This window comes from Garra rufa, chromosome 8, assembly GCF_049309525.1.
Source record: "Garra rufa chromosome 8, GarRuf1.0, whole genome shotgun sequence".
Classification (NCBI taxonomy): domain Eukaryota; kingdom Metazoa; phylum Chordata; class Actinopteri; order Cypriniformes; family Cyprinidae; genus Garra; species Garra rufa.
Genome location: NC_133368.1, coordinates 51,951,123 through 51,971,085, shown reverse-complemented (window position 1 = coordinate 51,971,085; position 19,963 = coordinate 51,951,123). Strand labels below are relative to the sequence as shown.

Here is a 19,963-nt window from a genome sequence, read left to right as displayed (position 1 = left end):
ATTCCCCAAAAGTAAAAAAATAGTGTTTCCTGTCTGTTCTAAGTATTTTTTGAATTATGAAGTAACAATATGAGATTTCCAAAATTTGACTCTGTCAAAAAACATAAGAATTTTGAAACTGACTTCACCGGTGTTTAAATTTTAATACTAGAAATGTATGCAAATGAGCACATATTTCATTAAATAATGGCTCATTTGCATATTTAGAAAACCTGTAATACAAAAGATGCTTGCAATTATAAATGTAATCAATCAACTGGGTAGGCAAAGCGATAACTATTAGTTATTTTTGTACCCTATCCACCTGCAGTGTTTCTCCTTAATGTTTCATTCCAGTGCAGTTAGTTTTCAGTGTTTTGCCATCAGAAGCTATTTGGTTTCATTCGCTAATGAACACCAGCTCAAATACTACGGTCAAAAATCAGTTTGATTGCAACAATGAGGTCATTTACACTGGAAAACCATCAGCAGTGTATTTATAACTCAACACAGGCCATAAACAGAAGAGCGTGGAGCCGCAGGAGCAGCACCGTTACCCGATGTTCTGCTGCGCGCTGCGGGTCGGCTGATGTGGCCCTGCCGTGAAGACCGAACCCTCGTGGCTTTCAGTGGCGCTGCGGAGCGTGTGGTCGCATGTGCTGAACGTGAGACGGCGGCCCATGTCCCCTTCACCGGCCCCGGAGCCCGATCGCTGCAGCGCGGGCCGCCGACGCAGAGCTCATGTCCTTCAGGAACCTGCAGACACACAACAGATCAGGACGTCAACACCAGGAAACCGCGGCAGTTTTAATGCCATGTCTGCAACCTGACAAGTGTTGCATAAAAACAATACAAGAGAAAAAAACGGGCTCTGAGTTGCATTCGCTTAATGATCTCAAACTCATGTGAGAGCTGAAATTAGACGCCTCGCACTTTGACCTCTGATGAAGCAGCACGCCGGACCGCTTTGAAAAGCAGCCTCTTTTTTTCTGTGAGATGAAAGCGTGTGTGGAACGGAGGGCACAGCTAAGCAAACACTCCACGCTGACAATGTAGTGCATTTATCAGCCGGCCGCTGCTGCATTATTTAAGAGGCTGATGGCCGCGGCTGATTGATATTCATGAGATCTGTAGCCCCAGGGTGTGTGTGTGCGCATTGTCATCGGTCACACACACACACACACACACACACACACACACACACACACACACACACACACACAGGCAATAATGTTGCACAAGGTAGCTGTCAAATCTCTGCGTGTGGGAGTGACACTGCGCTCGCAAACATCTCTCAAAATGAATCCTGCGAACTCTTTTCTCTCTGAACGCTCGGATTGCGATGCGGAGAGAAACAGCTCGTTCCGGACGCGAGCCAGATGCCCAATCCAGCAAAGATGGAGCCTCGACGGGGGACAAAGAGGAGGAAAGGGACGCATGCCAGGATTTGGAGACGCCATACGCTTACAGACACACCACAGCGCCTTCACACCAGGACAAAGAGTTGAAGACCACCACAAATAATATCGAAGAGTTTAGATACGCACAAACACAAACTCTTCATCTCAGTTTGCATCAACTCAAACATCACCGTGTGTTTGTTTGCACATAAAGCGCCTGTTTGGTGTTTGAGAGCAATTGAGGATCCACTAATAGTCCGGCGTGCAGCAGCCGAAGCGAGACAGAAACGATGTTTGAATGAGACGTCGAGCGCTTCACGGTGGAGCGCACTGGGAACTGCTGACAGGAGGATTGGGAAAATGAAACAGGAAAGAGAAAACACAGTTTGATGGCACTATCAATCTGAACTCACGGCCCCAGCGCAGCCAAAAGCTGGCGTCTAAATGAGACGGAGGTGTTGCTGTCGGACACGTATCGATCGTGTCAGCGTAGACAAATAAGCTGCTTGTTCTGCGTGCGTTTGTGATACGAGACGCTGCCAATTTCAGCCACGTCTCAAACCTGGGAATTATTCACATTCAACAAATCGATTGCTGTCGCAAGTCAACCGCAATCCTTTATGCAGGAACAATTACATCTGATATCATGTCATCAAGTCTAATCTCTGCTCTTGTTCATTAATAAATGCATATGATATCAACGCTTATTCCTTCATATATTCATAACCACAGCGTCTTTAACAACACAAGCCTCATCTGTGATGCAACAACATCATTATTATTTCAGTCAATTATGCCTACATATAATAGAAGCATGTTTGATTTTTATATTAACAGAGTGCATGAAAACACACTTTTGACATCAGAAACACATTTAATTGACATTCTGCGAATCAGAAGCATTTCTAAATCCACACAGATCAAACTTGTGCACAGTGAAATACAACAAACCAGCAGTCATCAGGCATCTCAAGTGCTCTATCAGAGTAAACGCTCATCACAATCACAGCAGCGAGCCACGGATGTCCTCACCTCACCCGATCGCAAGCGCGCCGGAGCACGTCTCAACCTCCATCACGCATTCAAGCCCCGTTTTCAGCCAAAACAAACCGCAAAGTTTCAGCAGCCAAACTCTCTCTGGCGCATTACCTGTGGGCACTCACCTGCCGCATGTCGGCGGTCATTATTTCCATCGGTCAGAGGGTTAGTTTCCATAGTACCCTAAAGCGCCCCTCCTCCTCCTCCTCCACCTCCTCCTCTCCTCTCTTCTCCTCCTCCTCTCTGTGGCTCGGTCTGCGGCGAGAGCTCCTCCGTCTGCGCCTAACTGCCGGAGCCCATGGCTGAGACTCTCGCCCGCAGCCTCAGAGACAGCGGCAAATCAACGGCTGGCCGGCGTGATGTCAGCAGCTCTCAGCCAGTCAGAACGCTCGGCTGCGCTCGCGGCACGTCACTGGCTAATTTGAGCTCTTCATTAGCCAAACAGCCACAGCCCGAGGAGTCGGGGGGGAGACGTGGGCGGTTTACCTTCACCCCCAACCCCAAAAATACACCCGCAGCTCGCGGGTCGCCGGTCCGTGGAGACGGGTCACACGCGAGCGCTATTTCGAGTGGCTTTAATCGATAATTGCAGGGCGCTTTTCATTCGGATGCAATCCTTCTAATTGCCAGAAGCTCTTCTCCATACGGACGCTCCCCACATCAACCGTGCGTTCGGTTCATTTCCATACGGACGCTCCCCTGTCAACTAAACATGTCAAATCAAACGGGGCACAGAAGAGGTGTTCAGATTAAACGCTCTAAAGATGCCCAACACAAGTCAAGCATTTGTAAAGCGCTTTATACAATGCAGATTGATTCAAAGCAGCTTCATCTTAACAAAACAGAAAATTACTGCGGCGGAATTCAATTAATTATGAATTCAACTCAATTCCTGCTGGAAAGCAGCTCTATAGAAGACAACAGAGTCATTATTCAGATCAATAACAGCATTGATGTTGCAAAGTTCAATTAGAAAACCAATTCAAAATTCTACTTAAGAAAGGTGTCATAATTCAGTTATTCGTAGTGCAGTGTTGATTCAATTCAGTTCAATAACGATAGGGTTCGAACAGATACTGTAAAATTAAATTCCAGGACTTAAGAAATTTTCAAGCACTACTTTTTTGATTTTCAAGGACTTCAATCAGAAAGCTCATTTATTGGCAAAGTCTTCCCTTTCACATACTAAAAAAAGAAAAATAGATAAAAATGGTAAAAATAAAGTGAAACACATGCTAAGTATTACTACTAAAGAATGACAAAGTATACTATTCTTTTACTATTGTAAATCCACTGTTCATTTTCTAAAAGGATTTGTATTTGTGTATACTTTGTGTTTTTATAACTGTACTGCATTATTGGTTTGATGCTTTCTACCGTTTAAGAAAACAAAAATCTGAAAAAAAGATTTGCGAAATCACTCCAAAAGTGATTTGCAGATATTTAGCAAAAGATTCACAAACCCACAGCAAATGATTAACCATCCGCACTCCACAGTTCGGATATAAACCAAATGATTTGTGATCCATGTTCTGAACTTCTGAATAATTTGATTTGAATTATTCAATTCGCAAATGATTCACAAACCTGTTCCGATTTAAATCAAATGAGTCCAGATACGCACTCCAAAGTCTCGACCTGAATCAAATGATTCGCATTCGGTGCTCCAAATTCCAACCTAAAGCAAAAGATTTGCGAACCCGTTCTGTAGTCCCAATCTGAATTAGATTTATATTGGGACTTCAAATTGCGTATCGCCAATCATTTGATTTGAATCATTCAATTCACAACTGATTTACAAACCCGATCCAATTTAAATCAATTGAGACCAGATACGCACTCCAAAGTCCGGATCTGAATCAAATGATTCGCCAATCATTTGATTTGAATCATTAAATTCGCAAATGATTTACGAACCTGTTCCATTCTGAATCAAAAGAGTCACAATATGCATTCCGAATCAATTCAGCTTAATAACAGCATTGATGTTGCAAATTTAATTGGTTTTGAAAAAAAATTAATTCTTCATTTCTCTAAAGCAGCTCTATAGAACTCAAAAGCGTCATAGTTCAGTTTAATGTTGATTCAATTCAGTTCAATAATGGTGTCGCTTTTTCAGTTCATTAATTATGAAACAAATTTCAACTTTAATAGTAGACAACAGCGTCATTATTCAGCTCAGTTCAGTTCAAATTCTGTTCTCGTCCAATAAACTGCAGTTAAATTGATAATATTACTGAATGTAAAAAAACCCCACTAAATCTGTGATCGCAAACCGTTGTGTAACACAAGGACACATTTTCTAGCAGAATGTTTGATGTTCGTTTAATTGTACATTTAACACCTGAAATAAAGAAAGTAAAAATACCCCTAAAAGAGTGCAGCAGCATCTGAAAAGCTGTAATTTACATATAATTAAAGAGAAATTCTCATTTAGCCAGGCTCACATCTTTACACTTCCACCGCTCTGGAATAATTGCCCCGCTGATAAACGACACGCTGGAAATCTCTCACCCCATAATCAATTTATTTCAATTGTGCGTGTGAACTATGACACTCCAGGAGACGAGATGAAGATTTCCTCCCGCGCGGGACGGACAGACGGACTTCTGCAGCTAATATCAGTTTGCAATGAAGCTCCTCAGAGCGTGCGCTCACCGAACAGCGTTACATTAGTCCTCAGAAAACAGGGATTGCGACGAGTAATAACGCAGGAGCACGTAATATCCTAATAATGAGAAGATGATGAGAAACATCAGACGAGCTGCTTTATTGACAAACGTGAGCAAACAGCCGCGAGTCCCGCATTAAAACCGATTTCTCCCGAATGTTGCTGCGATCGCTCAGAGGAACAATAGGGTGCCGAAAACACCACCTAAATTGACACGCGTGTCATTGAGCCGCCGCACTAGTTTATTACCCGCGTACAGGTGCCGCGGCAGATTGACGGGCGGAGGTGCGAGCGACACGCGAGCGGGCGAGAAGCGTCAACACATCAGGGCGCACGGGTGGAGCCGCTGCCAACAACTGAGCCGTGACCTTCCCCGAGAACCCAGAGCCAACATCACAGCGTGACGCGCGCCATCAACGCTTCAACACCTGAACGCCGCTCACTTACAGACTGACTGATGAGAGCTGCTGTCACTAAACGGGACGCTTCTCCACACATTAGCCTACACTATTGGCTAGTTAGAGAGGAGGAACATCACCAGAGAGGATAATGGGAAACACTGCACCTGCAACAGCCTCAACTCAACACCTGCACACAGTCAGACGCGCCTCCTTGAGAACAGGAAGTGATCACATTATAGGATGAACATGACACTGCTGGTCACTAATCAACAAGTTCAAATGAAAATTTTAGGAGATCAATGGCGCATATGTAGGTCTAGATGGACCCTGAGTACAGTTTCTCAGAAGCAGAAGTCATCGTAGTTTGGAAAATCAACATAGTGCAACAAATATCACTTTTGGACCAAAAGGAAAACACACAATAGCATTTCTATGACTTTAAAAACAGGACAAAATGTGCAGAGATTGATTAAGTTGGTCAGAAAATAAAATGGAAAATGTCACTTTGCTGTTTTCTTCAGAAACACACATGCAGTGATGTTAACTAGTTTTCTGTTTTTAACACCATTATAATATAACACCAAGTATAGAATTAAAAAAACACTTTTTTTTTTTTTTTTTTAAATTAAGGTTTCATAAATGTGATATTGAGATTTATACGTAATCTGAAAGCTGGATAAATAAGATTTTCATTGATGTATGGTGCAAAAAAGGGTGCAAAAACATTTCCAAATATTGAGAAAATCGCCTTTAAAGTTGTCTAAATGAAGTCTTTAGCAATGCGTGTTACTAAAAATATCTTCATGGAACATGATCTTAATATCCCAGTGATTTTTGGCATAAAAGAAAAATGTATAATTTTGATTTGCAATTACAATGTATTTTTGGCTATTGCTAGTTGGTTTTGTGCTCCAGGGTCACAAATGAGCATTTGTGAAAAAGTAAATAAGCTTTCCATTGACGTATGGTTTGTTAGGATAGGACAATATTTGGCTAAGATACAACTTTTTGAAAACATGCAATCTGAGGGTGCAAGGAAAAAAAAAAAAAAAAAAATCTACATATTAAGAAAATACTTGTCTAAATGAAGTTTTTAGCAATGCATATTACTAATCAAAAATTAAGCTTTGATATATTTATAGTAACAAACTTACAAAATATCTTCATGGAACATGATCTTAATATCCTAATGATTTTTGACATAAGAAAAATAGATCATTTTGACCCATACAATGTATTTTTGGTTATTGCTAGAAATATACCTGTGCTACTTAAGACAAGTTTTTGTGCTCCAGGGTCAAATGACCATTGCCGAAACAAAAGTAATGCTTATTTTATGCAATATCAATATTTTGCAAAAACATTTTAATTTCAAATGGATGAACTGAATCTGAACTGAATTTGTCCGAATGACATTATTGTCCTTTAGAGCCGTTTTGCAGCTCAATCTGAATAGTTACGTTTCCATCATTGATTCTAGTTTTCTGCACTACAGAAATAAAGCTGACTTGACTTTTTAGATTTTGGACGTGGAACATCTATGGCAATACGACAGTCAAATATGAGCCAAAGTCATCACTGGATTAACCGAAGGGCTCATATCGCAACCAAATCTGTTCTCAACACTAAAAAATGAAGACGTGACGGACAGGTGATGCCGATAGAGAATCCCATTGGCTGACAACTCGGGATTCAGGCCAGACAAAGAGACACGGCGAAAAGTTCCTTCAGAATAAATCAAGTCAAGCCAAGCCCTGGATGGACGGCCGCCTCGTCCTCCTCAGTCACTGTCAATTTCCAAGCCATAATCCTTCCCAGATCTCCCTCATCATCTTCCCTCGCTCCCGAGGACGGCGGGAGCAGGTGGGCAAGATTAACATTCCACATTTCCTCTCATAAACCCGCCATCACCTGCCGCTAAGGGCCAAGACTTATAGATTTTCAATATTAATCAAGCGCTAACCCCCGGGGAGAAGCGCAGTCACCGCTCCGGATTTCCGGGTATCAAGTTCTCGGGAAGAGACGTGAGAATCCTAGAGAACGCACAAGCTCAGCCTGGACAAAGGAAATCAAAGTAGCCGCGTCACTCGAGCCGCGGACCGCAGGGGAGGGAGAAAAAAAAAAAATCATCTGTCAAATAATTATAGCTCGTCCCACGTTTTCACAGTACAGTTGTCTTTTTCTTTTGAAAAAAGCACCGGCAGCATTCAGCCAGAAAACACCTGGCACAAAGCTTGCGAGACGCCGGTTCCGAACGCTCGGCCGCTTCATTTACATAATAAAGAACGCGTAATGGCAGCGCTTACTAATTAAGCCTCGCGATGCAATTTTTCTTCCTGGAAAAAGCAAAATGGGAGGGAGCTAAGTGACAAACGCGTTTATTTACATTTCTCCCTAAGGACGATGTGATTCCTGCACGGAGACGCTGGAAAAAAAGCCTAATGAGGTCCCCGGAGGCCGAGCGGGAGAGGAGCCTTCATCGGTACGTGACAGCGGCGCGCGGACACTGTTCCATCCTCATTAGAGCGGGGGAAAGATGCCGCTCTGGTTTAGGATGTGTCAGCGAGCAGCGACAGTGTTCCTCTTCACCGTGACACGCTGCTTGTGTAGAGCGGGACAGGTGAGGACGGGAAACGGCTGCCGAACTGACGCTTAATGCGCACTTACTGCCACACCGATCCTTCCCGCGTCTGTCCTCGGGTCACACGGCAATTACAGCCCAGGAAATGTTCCACCGCCGCTCCATCCGGGATAATTCTGCTCTCTTTGATGTGGCCGACTCGTCACACCGCTCAAGACCAAACGTACGTATACGGGACCTGTTGAACGTGCCGCTGTCTCGTGACTCAATCTACAGACTTCTTTCGCATCTCCTGCCACAACTGCGTGTGGAATGGATTTAAAGGGTTTGTTCAGCCAAAACAAAGACTTTGGTTCAATGAAGATGTTTTGAATGAAGCCTGTGAGGTTTCTGTCCCTCCATTGAAACTCCATCCATCCAAAACTTGATCTAAAAAGGTGTCATGAAGCAAATCCATAAGTTTATCACTTTATATGATGAACAGATTTAACTTAAGGGGTTTGTTTAAGGGTTTATTTACTCACCCAAAGTCAAAGACTAAAAAAAAAATCTAAGAGGCTTCTGACACTCCATTGAAAATCCATCCATCCAAAACTTATCCGAAAACGAATCCGTATGAATCAAGCGGTTTAACCCACGTCAGGGTTTTATATGCAATAAACAATATTAACAAATTTGTTTTTTTTACATTTTTTGCATCTTCTGCACCAACTGCAAGGGAAAAAACTGTGTGGGATGGATTTGAAGAGTTTGTTCAGCCAAATATATCATCATTTAGTCACCCAAACCCATTAGACTTTAGCTCAATGAAGGTATAATGAGAGGTTTCTGTCCCTACATTGGAAGTCTATGCAACCAGGACTTTGACAAGCATCCTGAAACAAATCCATATGAATCAAGCGGTTTAATCCAAATCAATCGCTTTATATGATAAACAAATTCAATTTAGGGGATTTTTGCATCTTCTGCTCCAACTGCGAGGAAAAAAAGTGTGTGGAATGGATTTGAAGGGTTTGTTTACTTACCCAAACCCATTAGACTTTAGTTCAATGAAGATGTTTTAAATAAAACCTGTGACGTTTCTATTCCTACATTGGACGTTCATGCAACCAAAACTTCAACGGCCCTAAAAAGGCATCATAAAACATTAATTTAGGGGTTTATTAAACACTTTTTGCATCTTCTGCACCAACTGTGAGGGGAAAAAATTCAGGCGTTTTCCCTGAGGTCTGGAATACAGGACTCATCTCTCCCATCTTTAAAAGTGGAGACAAAACTGATCCTGAGAACCACAGAGGGATGTGTAACCAGTAATCTGGGAAAAGTATTTTGCTCTATAATCAACTCTCGAATCTCATCTTTCTTAATGCAGCACAATGTCATCAGCAAATCTCAAATTGGCTTCCTTCCTAAATATCGAACCACTGACCATATCCACACACTACACACATTAATAAATGAACATGTACACCAAAAGAAAGATGGGAAAGTATACGCATGCTTCGTAGATTTTAAGAAGGCTTTTGACTCCATCTGGCATAATGGATTGTTTTATAAAATCATTCAAAGTGGCATAGGGGGCAAAATATATGACTTAATTAAAAACATGTATAACCAAAATAACTGTGCAGTAAAAATTGGACAGCAAAGGACTGATTATTATTTTTCTCAACAGCGAGGAGTGAGACAGGGCTGCTGCCTCAGCCTGACTTTATTTAACATCTATATCAATGAACTGGCAGATCTACTGGACCAATCAAACAGTCCTGGACTACAATTATTTGACACAGAAGTCAAATATTTACTATATGCAGATGACTTGCTAATTTTATCTAAAACACCTGAAGGTCTCCAGAACAACCTTGACATTTTAACTAAATTCTGCCATGACTGGATCTTAGAAGTCAACATCCAAAAAACTAAGATTATGATATTTCAGAAAAAACCCAGAAATCTAGAACATAGGGCTGCACGATTAATCACACGATGTTGCGAGGCGCGTTTAGTCAATGAAGCCGGTACTTTGATTAGTAGTAAATCTCCATCACGTGCGTTCAGCTGTGTTCAGAGGCGGAAATCACTGACAAGCTACGCCAAATCGCGCTCAAAATCGAATGCGAATTGGCGTAGCTTGTCAGTGATTTACGTCTCTGTGTATTAATTGCCGCTCCAGCTGAACGCACGTGATGGAGATTTACTACTAATCAAAGTAGTTTCAATCAAAGGCTTCATTGACTAAACGCGCCTCACAACATCGTGCGATTAATCGTGCAGCCCTACTAGAACATAAACATATATTTACTTTAAACAACACCACACTACAACATGTTTTACAATACAGCTATCTTGATCTAGTCTTAACTCCCGCAGGAAATGTCAATGTGGCAATAAAAACATTACTTGTAAAAGCCCACAGGGCACTGCATGCCATACGAACGAAATTATTCAAAATAAGCATCCCCATCAGAATTTGGACAAAGATTTTCGATAGTGTCATGCTGCCTATTGCCCTGTATGGAAGCGAGATCTGGGGCCCAGCGACTGACTACAGCCATAAAGATTGGCACAAACACCCTTGAGAAGTTCTGCATGTGGAGTTCTGCAGAAGTATCCTTCATGTCCACAGAAACACGCCTAATAACGCCTGCAGAGCTGAGCTAGGCCGTCTTCCCCTAAACCTAATCATTAAAAAAAGGGTTTTAAAGTTTTGGATCCACTTAAACTCTAGTTCTGAAGATTCTCTTCATTTTAAAGCAAAAGAGTCATCTTTGTGTAATGGTGTCCAATCTGACTAACAAAGCACTCAATATCACAAAACTTGAGGATCATGGAAGAATAAAAGAAATTATAAATGAAGAAAAGGAGACATACATACAACATTGGAAAGAACAGACCAAAGATGCAGGATTTTAAAATATTTTACAAGATGTAAGGGCACAAGTTTAGAAGAAAAAGTGACGATTTCCTTGACCGCTCTCAAAAACAGCTCTTTTTCCCCACACCGCGTCATCTGACGTCACGAGAGGGAGTCGTTCGCCAAGCTCTGTTGCTATTCAGTAGGAGCAGCGGTGAGTTAGTGTGTTTTCGGTAGTTATTTTTAATTTCAATTGATCATCGTCGTGGTAAATTATTGTGTTTATGGAGGCTGCACAAACTCCAGCCTGTCAGGACATCATCTCCACGGGTTTACTTACAATACAAAGAACGGTGCTATCTTCCGTATCTGGGTGCGTTTGTGCGGGCGAAGAGACGAGCCTAATGCATCTGCTTCGAAAAACGCGTTCACTTTACAACGAGGATTATTATCCCGGCGATACGATACAGTTCAACATGGGATGCCGAAGCAAGAACCAAGTGAGGCTCAGAGCCGGTGCAGTTCCTTCGGTGCACACAACACCTTCATCGGGTCCGCCGTCAGACTGTGGTTCGTCCGAAGCCGTCAGAGATGCAGCTCCACGAAAACCTGAACTGTGCACCGTAAGTCTTGTTTTTCCTCTCAGAACTTCTCATAACTACCAAATCCGTGAACATATTTAAATAATGAGACACAACGAGTCGTGGTAAAGCACCGTTTCTAGCTTGTAGGCAATAGCAATGTAATTTTAAGAACCATGTTTTAAAGATGAACCAAAGTCTTATAGGTTCGGAGTGATCATTTTTGTGAACTAACCCTTTAAACTGAGCTAAAAATTGTCTTACTAGCACCTGGATGATGAAATGAGCTGAATTATTTATCTAACAGATGTGCAGAAGTTTGTGAATGAAGGGCGTTCCAGTTTAACATGTGTTTCAGTATCTATTATATCAGTGCCACTGAGGAAGATCTAGAGAGATCCAGCTCAAACAACACATGAAAACGCAGAACATCAGTGACGAGATGCAATTACACGCCTCTGATGACAGGACACATCAACAGCTGCACTGCTCATGCTTAAAATCAACTTTTGGCTGCTGGAGAAAATCAACGACACTTTTCTTATGGAGTGAAGCTACAGCAGGCCTAACACTGCTGACAAACTAACAGTATGACAATCACCTGTTCGCCTAACACAAATGACCAACCAGTGCTGCCCGTCACACCTGCAATGTGTCAAACTAACCTCACGCCAGGACAACATCCACACAATTAGGGCGATATGGCACCATGATTTTTCTCATATCAGTCGATATCGATAATTATCACGATAAATGTCTAATCTTTATATCTATCAGTTTTAAAGGCAGGTTTTTACTCCTGAATGAAAGAAAAAACAGACAGTTAATTATTATTTATGGCTTATTGTCAGAACATGACAAATACTTTCCAAACAATGATCAATTGAGGTAGAATACAGATTAGAATATTACTAGTAAAATCAACATCAATAGAATACAATATTATTCATATTAATAGAATATATAAAACGTTTTTATAAAAAAAAATAAGAAGTGTAATATGATACAACACTTGGTTCATGGTTCTGACTGTAAACGCAGAGTGATTTTTAATGATATTTATCATTCAACAAAAATAAGAACAGACAAATCTTTTCAGCATGCCAATCCCTTTGTGCAGCTGATTTAACACATTTTGTATAAATATAAAAATATAAATATAAATAAAAAAAAAATAATGGCTCAGGGCTCTACACTTACTTTTCTTGCTAGGAGCACTTGTAAGCAATAATTAAAACTCAGATAAAAAAATTTGCCTTCCTATTTAGTTTTTTACCTTTGCTTTTACCTTTTCGTATGTTTAATGAGGCTCAGAGGTGACATGAGAGCAATCAAAATCATAAATTCATGAGATTAATGTTTTAAATAAAGTTTGAATACAGAAATATTAAAAGATTTAACTAACTGAACAGATCTGCCAGCAGGTGGCGGTAAGACACTGATTTAATTACTGAATCATTTCATTCTTTTGATTCGTTCAAACGGATGGTTCATTCGGGAATAAAGCAAGTGACTCTCTTTATGAAACTGAATCATTTCATTCATTCATAAACGAAACACCGCTGTGTTTGAATGGAGATGCGCGCAGTTGTGACTTGTTTCAGACTACTTTTGACGACGAAATGGAACAAAATCAAATTTTATTTTTTTTTTACAGTCGCACGTACTAATTTTTAGTCGCAAATGTGAGTGAAATGGTCTCACTGTAGAGCCCTGTGGCTGTAAACTAAATACTGCGTGTGGCATCCGGAAGTGCGGGCTGCAAAATGCCTGCGCAGCGTTACGCATAGCGAGTAAACATTATCGAGCGCTTATCGAACTGTCATTATCGTTTTATCGGAAAAAAAACAACAACAAACTATATCGTGATAATTATCATTATCGAATTATCGCCCAGCCCTACACACAATCATTCATGAGGTTCAACACTCGCTCCCTGAGTGCAGCTCTCTTCACATTTACCTCCATTACACTGAACCTACAGAAACTCAAAACCAGCACAGAAATGGCACACAAGACGATTTTATATAGATGCTTCAACCACTGATTGTATATCATGATATAATAAATTTTTCTTGTAAAAATGAAAAGTTTAAATATAATGAGGTTATGCAAAATTTTAATGCAATGAGTGAATTTGATTATTTCCTCTTTTATTCATTTGGAACTTGATGGATATACAGTGCAGGTCAAAAGACTGGGATCAGGACGTTTTGTATTTTATGTATTTGAAATAAGTTTCTAATGCTCATCAAGGCTGTGTTTATTTGAAAAATACAGAAAATTTTGAGAAATATTATGATGTAAAACAATGTTCTTTTATTTTAATATACATTTAAAAAAAATCTATATATTTTATTTTATACACTACTGTTCAAAAGTTGGGGTCTGTAGATTTTTATTCTTTCTTTTTTTTTTTTTGAAGGAAGTTAATACTTTTATTCAGCAAGGATGTGTTAAATCGATAAAAAGTGATTGCAAAGACTTATATTAGAAAAGCTTTATATTTTGAATAAACGCTGTTCTTTTTAACTCCTGAAAAAAGTGTCACAGGTTCCAAAAAAATATTTGGCAGCACAACGGTTGCCAACATTGATAATTCTAATAATAAATCAGCATATTAGATATGATTTCTGAAGGATCATGTGACACTTAAGACCAGAGCATGGCTGATGAAAATTCAGCTTTGCATCGCAGGAAAACAATGATTGTAATGTATATTAAAAAAAATAACCTATATTTTATATTGTAATAACATTTAGCAATATTATTAGGTTTTTTTTCAGCATTTTTGAACAAATAAATGCAGTCTTGATGAGCATAAGAGACTTCTTTAAAAAACATTACAAGTCTTATTGATCCCAAACTTTTGAGCGGCAGACTGCAAATGAAAAGCTGATGAAAGTGGATGATATAGTTTGATTCTATTATATAATAATGCAGTCAGCTCTTCATAAGTTCTCCCTCGTCTTGACTTGTTTGGGACTCGTCCAGCGCTTTATTTTCACACACTGCTTCACACAAACACATCTAACGCAGTCTAAAAACCAAATGCCAAATTAAAATGGAACATTTTCAGGATAAATAACCAGCAGGCAAATATAACAGTTATGCTTAATAAACCAAGAGCAGCAGAAATCATGATCACAATTAAATTAGCTCTCTCTCTCTCTCTCTATATATATATATATATATATATAGTCTTTTAGAGCTGAGTTTCCATAACTGATTCTGTTATTTTCAAGTTTATTTCTGTGAAGCTGCTTTGACACAATCTGTATTGTAGAAATAAAGCTGACTTGACGATAAACGACATCAATCCAATCTAGCATCATTCCACCAAGTACTAGTCTGGACCTTTTAATCGAGTTAAAAAGTCACATTATGAATCCCAGACGCACTTGTTAGTGTGCCGCTGTCTAGAAATTAAACAGCATGGGTCATTCCATCTCAGATGGGCTGCTGCAGGAACTAATCACTTCCTAAGGGTCTTAAAAGCACAAGCAACCAACTTTAGCATTTCTGAAGCACTTACATCAAACAAAAATATTCTCAACATGACTGACCTTTGTTAGTAAAACGCAATGGTTTTCAAAGCTGATGGTGTTTTATGTTCATCACTGAAGCAGCAGAGGCTGAATAAATGATAGCAAACAATGATCAATGATCAAACAGAGGCGTGCACTAATGATCAAACATGTGGTCAGTGTGGAAGCATTTAAAACTGTCCGAGAAAGACACAAAAATCATTCCAAGCAGCGACAGCGAGAGACTGTTTAGAAGCGCATCGCATGTCTTCATGAGGAGAGAAAGGTTACTGTATGATGACTGAAATCATCCATTAGTCAATCAACTCCAGAACGTTCTGTTGTCTAATACACCAGACACCAATGGTGTTTATTCTGACAGCAGCTCCTTAGCCAGGGTTCAAAGACCAAAGATGACAATCATTCACAAATCTGCTGCTGCCAGCAAAAACCAGGACTGAGCTCTTCTTGCGGGTTTACCACTAAATAAAAGACAACATTCAGAAATGTTAGTATTGTCATTTCACTGTTGTTCTGGAAAATAAAATATAAAAGTAAGACAAAAATAATAATGACAATCATTACAAACACATTTATTCTAACATTCTCCTTCGCTCAGCAAGGCTGCATTTATTTGTACATTAAAAACACATCTGATTCAAGAAGAGGGTCCTAAAATGGCCAAAGAATATTATTTTACTAACTTGCTATTGATTTTAAGTTAAATTGTGGTTTGTTGGTAGGCTATAATGTCTACTAGAATGTTGTTTTGTAATTGATTTTTTTCTTTGAAAAGCAAGACAACACTGTAAAAAGCAAATATTGGCTATTTAATTTATGCAATGGTAAAAAAAAAAATTTTGAAAAAAAAAAAAAAAAAAAAAAACAGTGTTTAATTTAGTTCAAGAAAACAGTGCTGTCTTCCAAACAGTGTGCAAACCAAAGAAGAAACCTATGTAGACTTCATGCTATGTAGGGTTGCAAAAGGGTGGAAAATTCCAGTAAATTTTTAAATTTTTAACATTTAGACCTAAAAGTAGTACTGAGGTCTTCTTGTGGGATTACAGCAAAATAAAAGTCAACATTCAGAAATGCTAGTACTGTCATTTTACTGTTATTCTGTCAAATAAAATTGACTAAGACAAAAATAATGCTAACAATCATCCCAACAGCTCTATTAATACATTTATTCTAACATTGTCCTTTGCTCAGCAAGGCTGCATTTATTTGTACATTAAAAACACATCTGATTCAAGAAGGAGGTCCTAAAAATGGCCAAAGAATAGTATTTTACTAGCTTATTATTGATTTTAAGTTAAATTGTGGTTTGTTGGTAGGCTATAATGTCTACTAGAATGTTAAAAAATGTTCAGTGTTAAGTAAATATTCCTAAATTGTTGTTTTGTAATTTATTTATTTTCTTTGGAAAGCAAGACAAAAATGCTGCAATATTTGCTTTTTACAGCAAAAATATTTGCTGTAAAAAGCAAATATTGGCTATTTAATTTTCGCAATGGTGAAAAAAAAGGGAAAAAACATGAAAAGGGTGTTCAGTAATCGGCCTTCGGACCAGTGTTTAATTTAGTTCAAGAAAACAGTTTTATCTTCCAAACCAAAGAAGAAACCTATGTCGGCCTTCTGCTTTTGGCCTAGTGTTTAATTTAGTTTGCTTTCAGCCAAGAATTTTCATATTGGCGCATCCCTAAAATATTCTTCAACATGATTGACCTAGAGCTGCACAATTAATTGTTAAAAGGTCGCGATCTCGATTCGACCCCCCTCACGATCTTAATCCAGCATTTATACGATTCAGCCAATTATATTTTACAAAACTTTTGCTAGCCTTATTACTGCACAGACTGCTGTGAGCTGATGCAGTGACAGGTTCGCCGTTCTCTCCAACATTACATAACCATTTAAACTTCATCTTCAGCGCACATTCTGTCAGATGCAATTCATGGCGCCTCCGTCTCAATATACTGTACAATGCGGCATTCATTCACATCAAATGATAACTCAGCGGCAGAGTTCCACTGGGGACACTTTTCAAAATCCCGTTTGTGTCAAATGGTTGTGTTACAGTAATCTCTTGTATTGTATAATGCACGCTCAGCGCCGCCGAGAGTTTCACGCAGTCGTTAAAACTAAACCAAAAGTAAAACCCGCACGCGCTTTCAAAAGCAATTTTCATACCCCGCGTTTAGATAGCGACTCCTCAATGCGCGCAAATTAAGCTACATAAAATATCTAGACTTTTATTAGTATGTGGGCTATAAGTTGTGTAGTTGTGTAGTTAGCTCTGTATCATGCTTGGAAAATCCGGTCTCTATTAGCACTTTGAATATTGAAAGAGTAGTACTTTGATGGTGCCAGATTCATGGACCAGCAGAGCAATGGAGCCATATATGAGCATGACGATCCATTAACCCCTCAACTGTTACTGCCATTTTTGAACAGAGACGAGAAAATGAAGAATTGAAGCTTAAATCTTTATCATTCATGGACAAGAACATTTAGTAATATGATTTTGATGTATGTTAATTCAATGTCTGATTTTAAAATGGCATTCCAAAGGATGAATTTTGACATTTTAAGTTTTCATCTGATATATCATTTCTTATTATTTCTAATGTGTAATAGGGAAAAAGGCAACAAGAAAGTCTGTTTGTGCGAAAGGTCAGAACTCCGGTTATGAAGGAGATTTTTGAGGTGCATAAATTAATCTATGAAACTCTTGTTATAAATTATTTTCCTACATAATTTGTAACACAAAAAAAATGTCAAATATCTATTTAGGAGCCTTAGACCTTCTTCAATGATATATAGTTTGTCATGATTAGATTAGGATTTATTTGTAAAATGGTGAAGTAAACTTGGGCATCCCACAGAGTGGACGTTGACAGCCATAAATGATGATAGGCTACTGTTTCTAGCTAAGAGTCATTAAATCGCTTTAAATCGCTTTACCTTTGCTAGAAAAACTCAATGGTTTTCAAAGCTGTGTTTTACATACATCACTAAACCAGCAGCTCTCATTCACCTGCAGAAAACCACACTAAAGAGAAAGAAATGTCAGTTCAATGACTGGAGAGACGCCTGCAGCAATTAAAGCAATAGAATCATTTCAGTGCAACCGCAGTCCAATCACAATCACACCAACACACGAAGGGCACCGCGGGACAATCCGCCTTCTCTAATTAGGTCAGTGTGCACTACACGTCGACCTCTACCTGGATCTGACGGGACCTGGAGAATCACACGACTCGCCGGAGAGAACCGGGACTTGTGGGAACTCCAAACACTCTCGCTTTCATTTCACGAATCTGAAAACACCAGGAAGAATATCACAGACTTCCAACTTTGTTGGAGAAGTGAGCCGGCGAACCGCGCAACACTCTGTTCTCTGCAAAGCGCAGAAGCGAAACTGTAATGTTGTGGAAACTTAATTGACTCGGTGACCCGCCGCATTGATGGATGGCTCTAGATACCTGGAGCATTCAAAGACAAGAAAGACTGATGGGTGAGCCGCTAATGGCGTTAAACCCGCACTCAGAGGGGGATGGATACGGCCACCCGCCGCGTCAGAGGAAGAGCTCTACAAATGCTTGGTGTCAGACGCTTCATATAGACACGGGAAATGAATGTCTCTAATGGAGGACGGAGGAAAAGGTGCAGAAAAAGCACGGATGCGAATCACGGAAATTCTGTCAGGAACATTTCCATAGCGAAAGGCCAGGAGAGAGGGGCTCGAAGAGTGAGGATAAATGCTAAGAGGTTGTAAGAGCGAGAGCGGAGGGCTTTTAAGTGTAACGCCGGCGGGATGGGCGCACGATGATACAGTCGAGAGAGACGTCGCCAAATAACGGCTCTAATGGCGACTGCGTCTATTACGCTTTGCCAGAAAGCCGCGAGTTGCCGTTCACGGACCTCTGCTCGATTCGGGTCAGGCCATTACCGCACAACTGCTCTTAACGCAACGCCGATGAAAGAAAGACGAGGCTCTAAATCAGGAGCGGACGAGTTCAAAGCCGGCGTACACTTCAGTCGATTGAATAACATGCTAAACGTGCTTTAAAGCAACACTGCTTCTGTCCACAGATCACATCTGATATACCTCAGACCAAGATAAAACCAGTGCTTACTGAAGACGCCTACTAGATCATAGATCTTCCAAACAGTGTGCAAACTGAGGAAGAAACCCATGTAGATTTTATGCTATGTGTTATATGTAGGGTTGCAAAAGGGTGTAAAATTTCCAGGAAATTTCTGGAACCTTTTAAAAATCTCTGGAACATTCCAAAAAATCCTGGAAACAGTGTTGGGGTAACGCAAGTTACATAATATTACTTTTTCCAAGTAACTAGTAACGCATTATTTTTTAAATTGACAATATCTGAGTTTCTTTTTCAAATAAGTAACGCCAGTTACTTTTTACCCCGATTTATTGATTAAAAGCTCTCCTGTCCCCATGTTGAGAGAAATTGTGAGATGTTACTTTAGTTCTAGAATAGGGCTGTGCGATTAATCGAAATCGCGATGTGAACATGCACGATTTCTAAATCGCCTTACAGCACGATTTTTTGCACGCACTCGACTGATACTTTTCCCGCAGCATGCTATTTGAACCAATCACAACACAGCGCGCCTAAACAGAGAGCAAGAACATGCCAACGTTCATGCTTGAAACCAGAAATGGTCATGCTGGTTTTCTTAGCAGAAAGCAGCTAGACTCTGCCAGTGTTCTAACTGTTCTTATGTGGGACACTGTGGTCTGGGTTGTTGTTTTTTCAAACACACGCACTCGCATACGCACACACATACTTACGTTTTGCCATAGGTCTGTTCTAAAGACATTTTGTTCTACCTTTACTAGGCAGGGCTCGAAATTGTGAACGTTTTGGTCGCATATGCTCCCAAAATTTAATCTGCGT

At 39.9% G+C, this 19,963-nt stretch overlaps 1 protein-coding gene across 7 annotated transcripts in view; it reads right to left on the bottom strand.

Moving 5' to 3' along the window:
• The window catches only part of LOC141340513 (R3H domain-containing protein 1-like), a 70,724-nt gene that overhangs the window by 44,226 nt on the left and 6,535 nt on the right, over positions 1–19,963 (bottom strand). For 5 of the 7 annotated variants that reach the window (XM_073845514.1, XM_073845515.1, XM_073845516.1 and 2 more), the window contains exons 1-2: positions 2,543–2,716; positions 537–735 (exon numbers count right to left, since the gene is read on the bottom strand). The gene's annotated coding sequence lies outside the window, so the exon portion shown is untranslated. Of the gene's footprint in view, positions 1–536; positions 736–2,542; positions 2,717–19,963 lie in introns of those variants that run through there. The other 2 variants (XM_073845511.1, XM_073845512.1) reach the window with 2 other exon arrangements.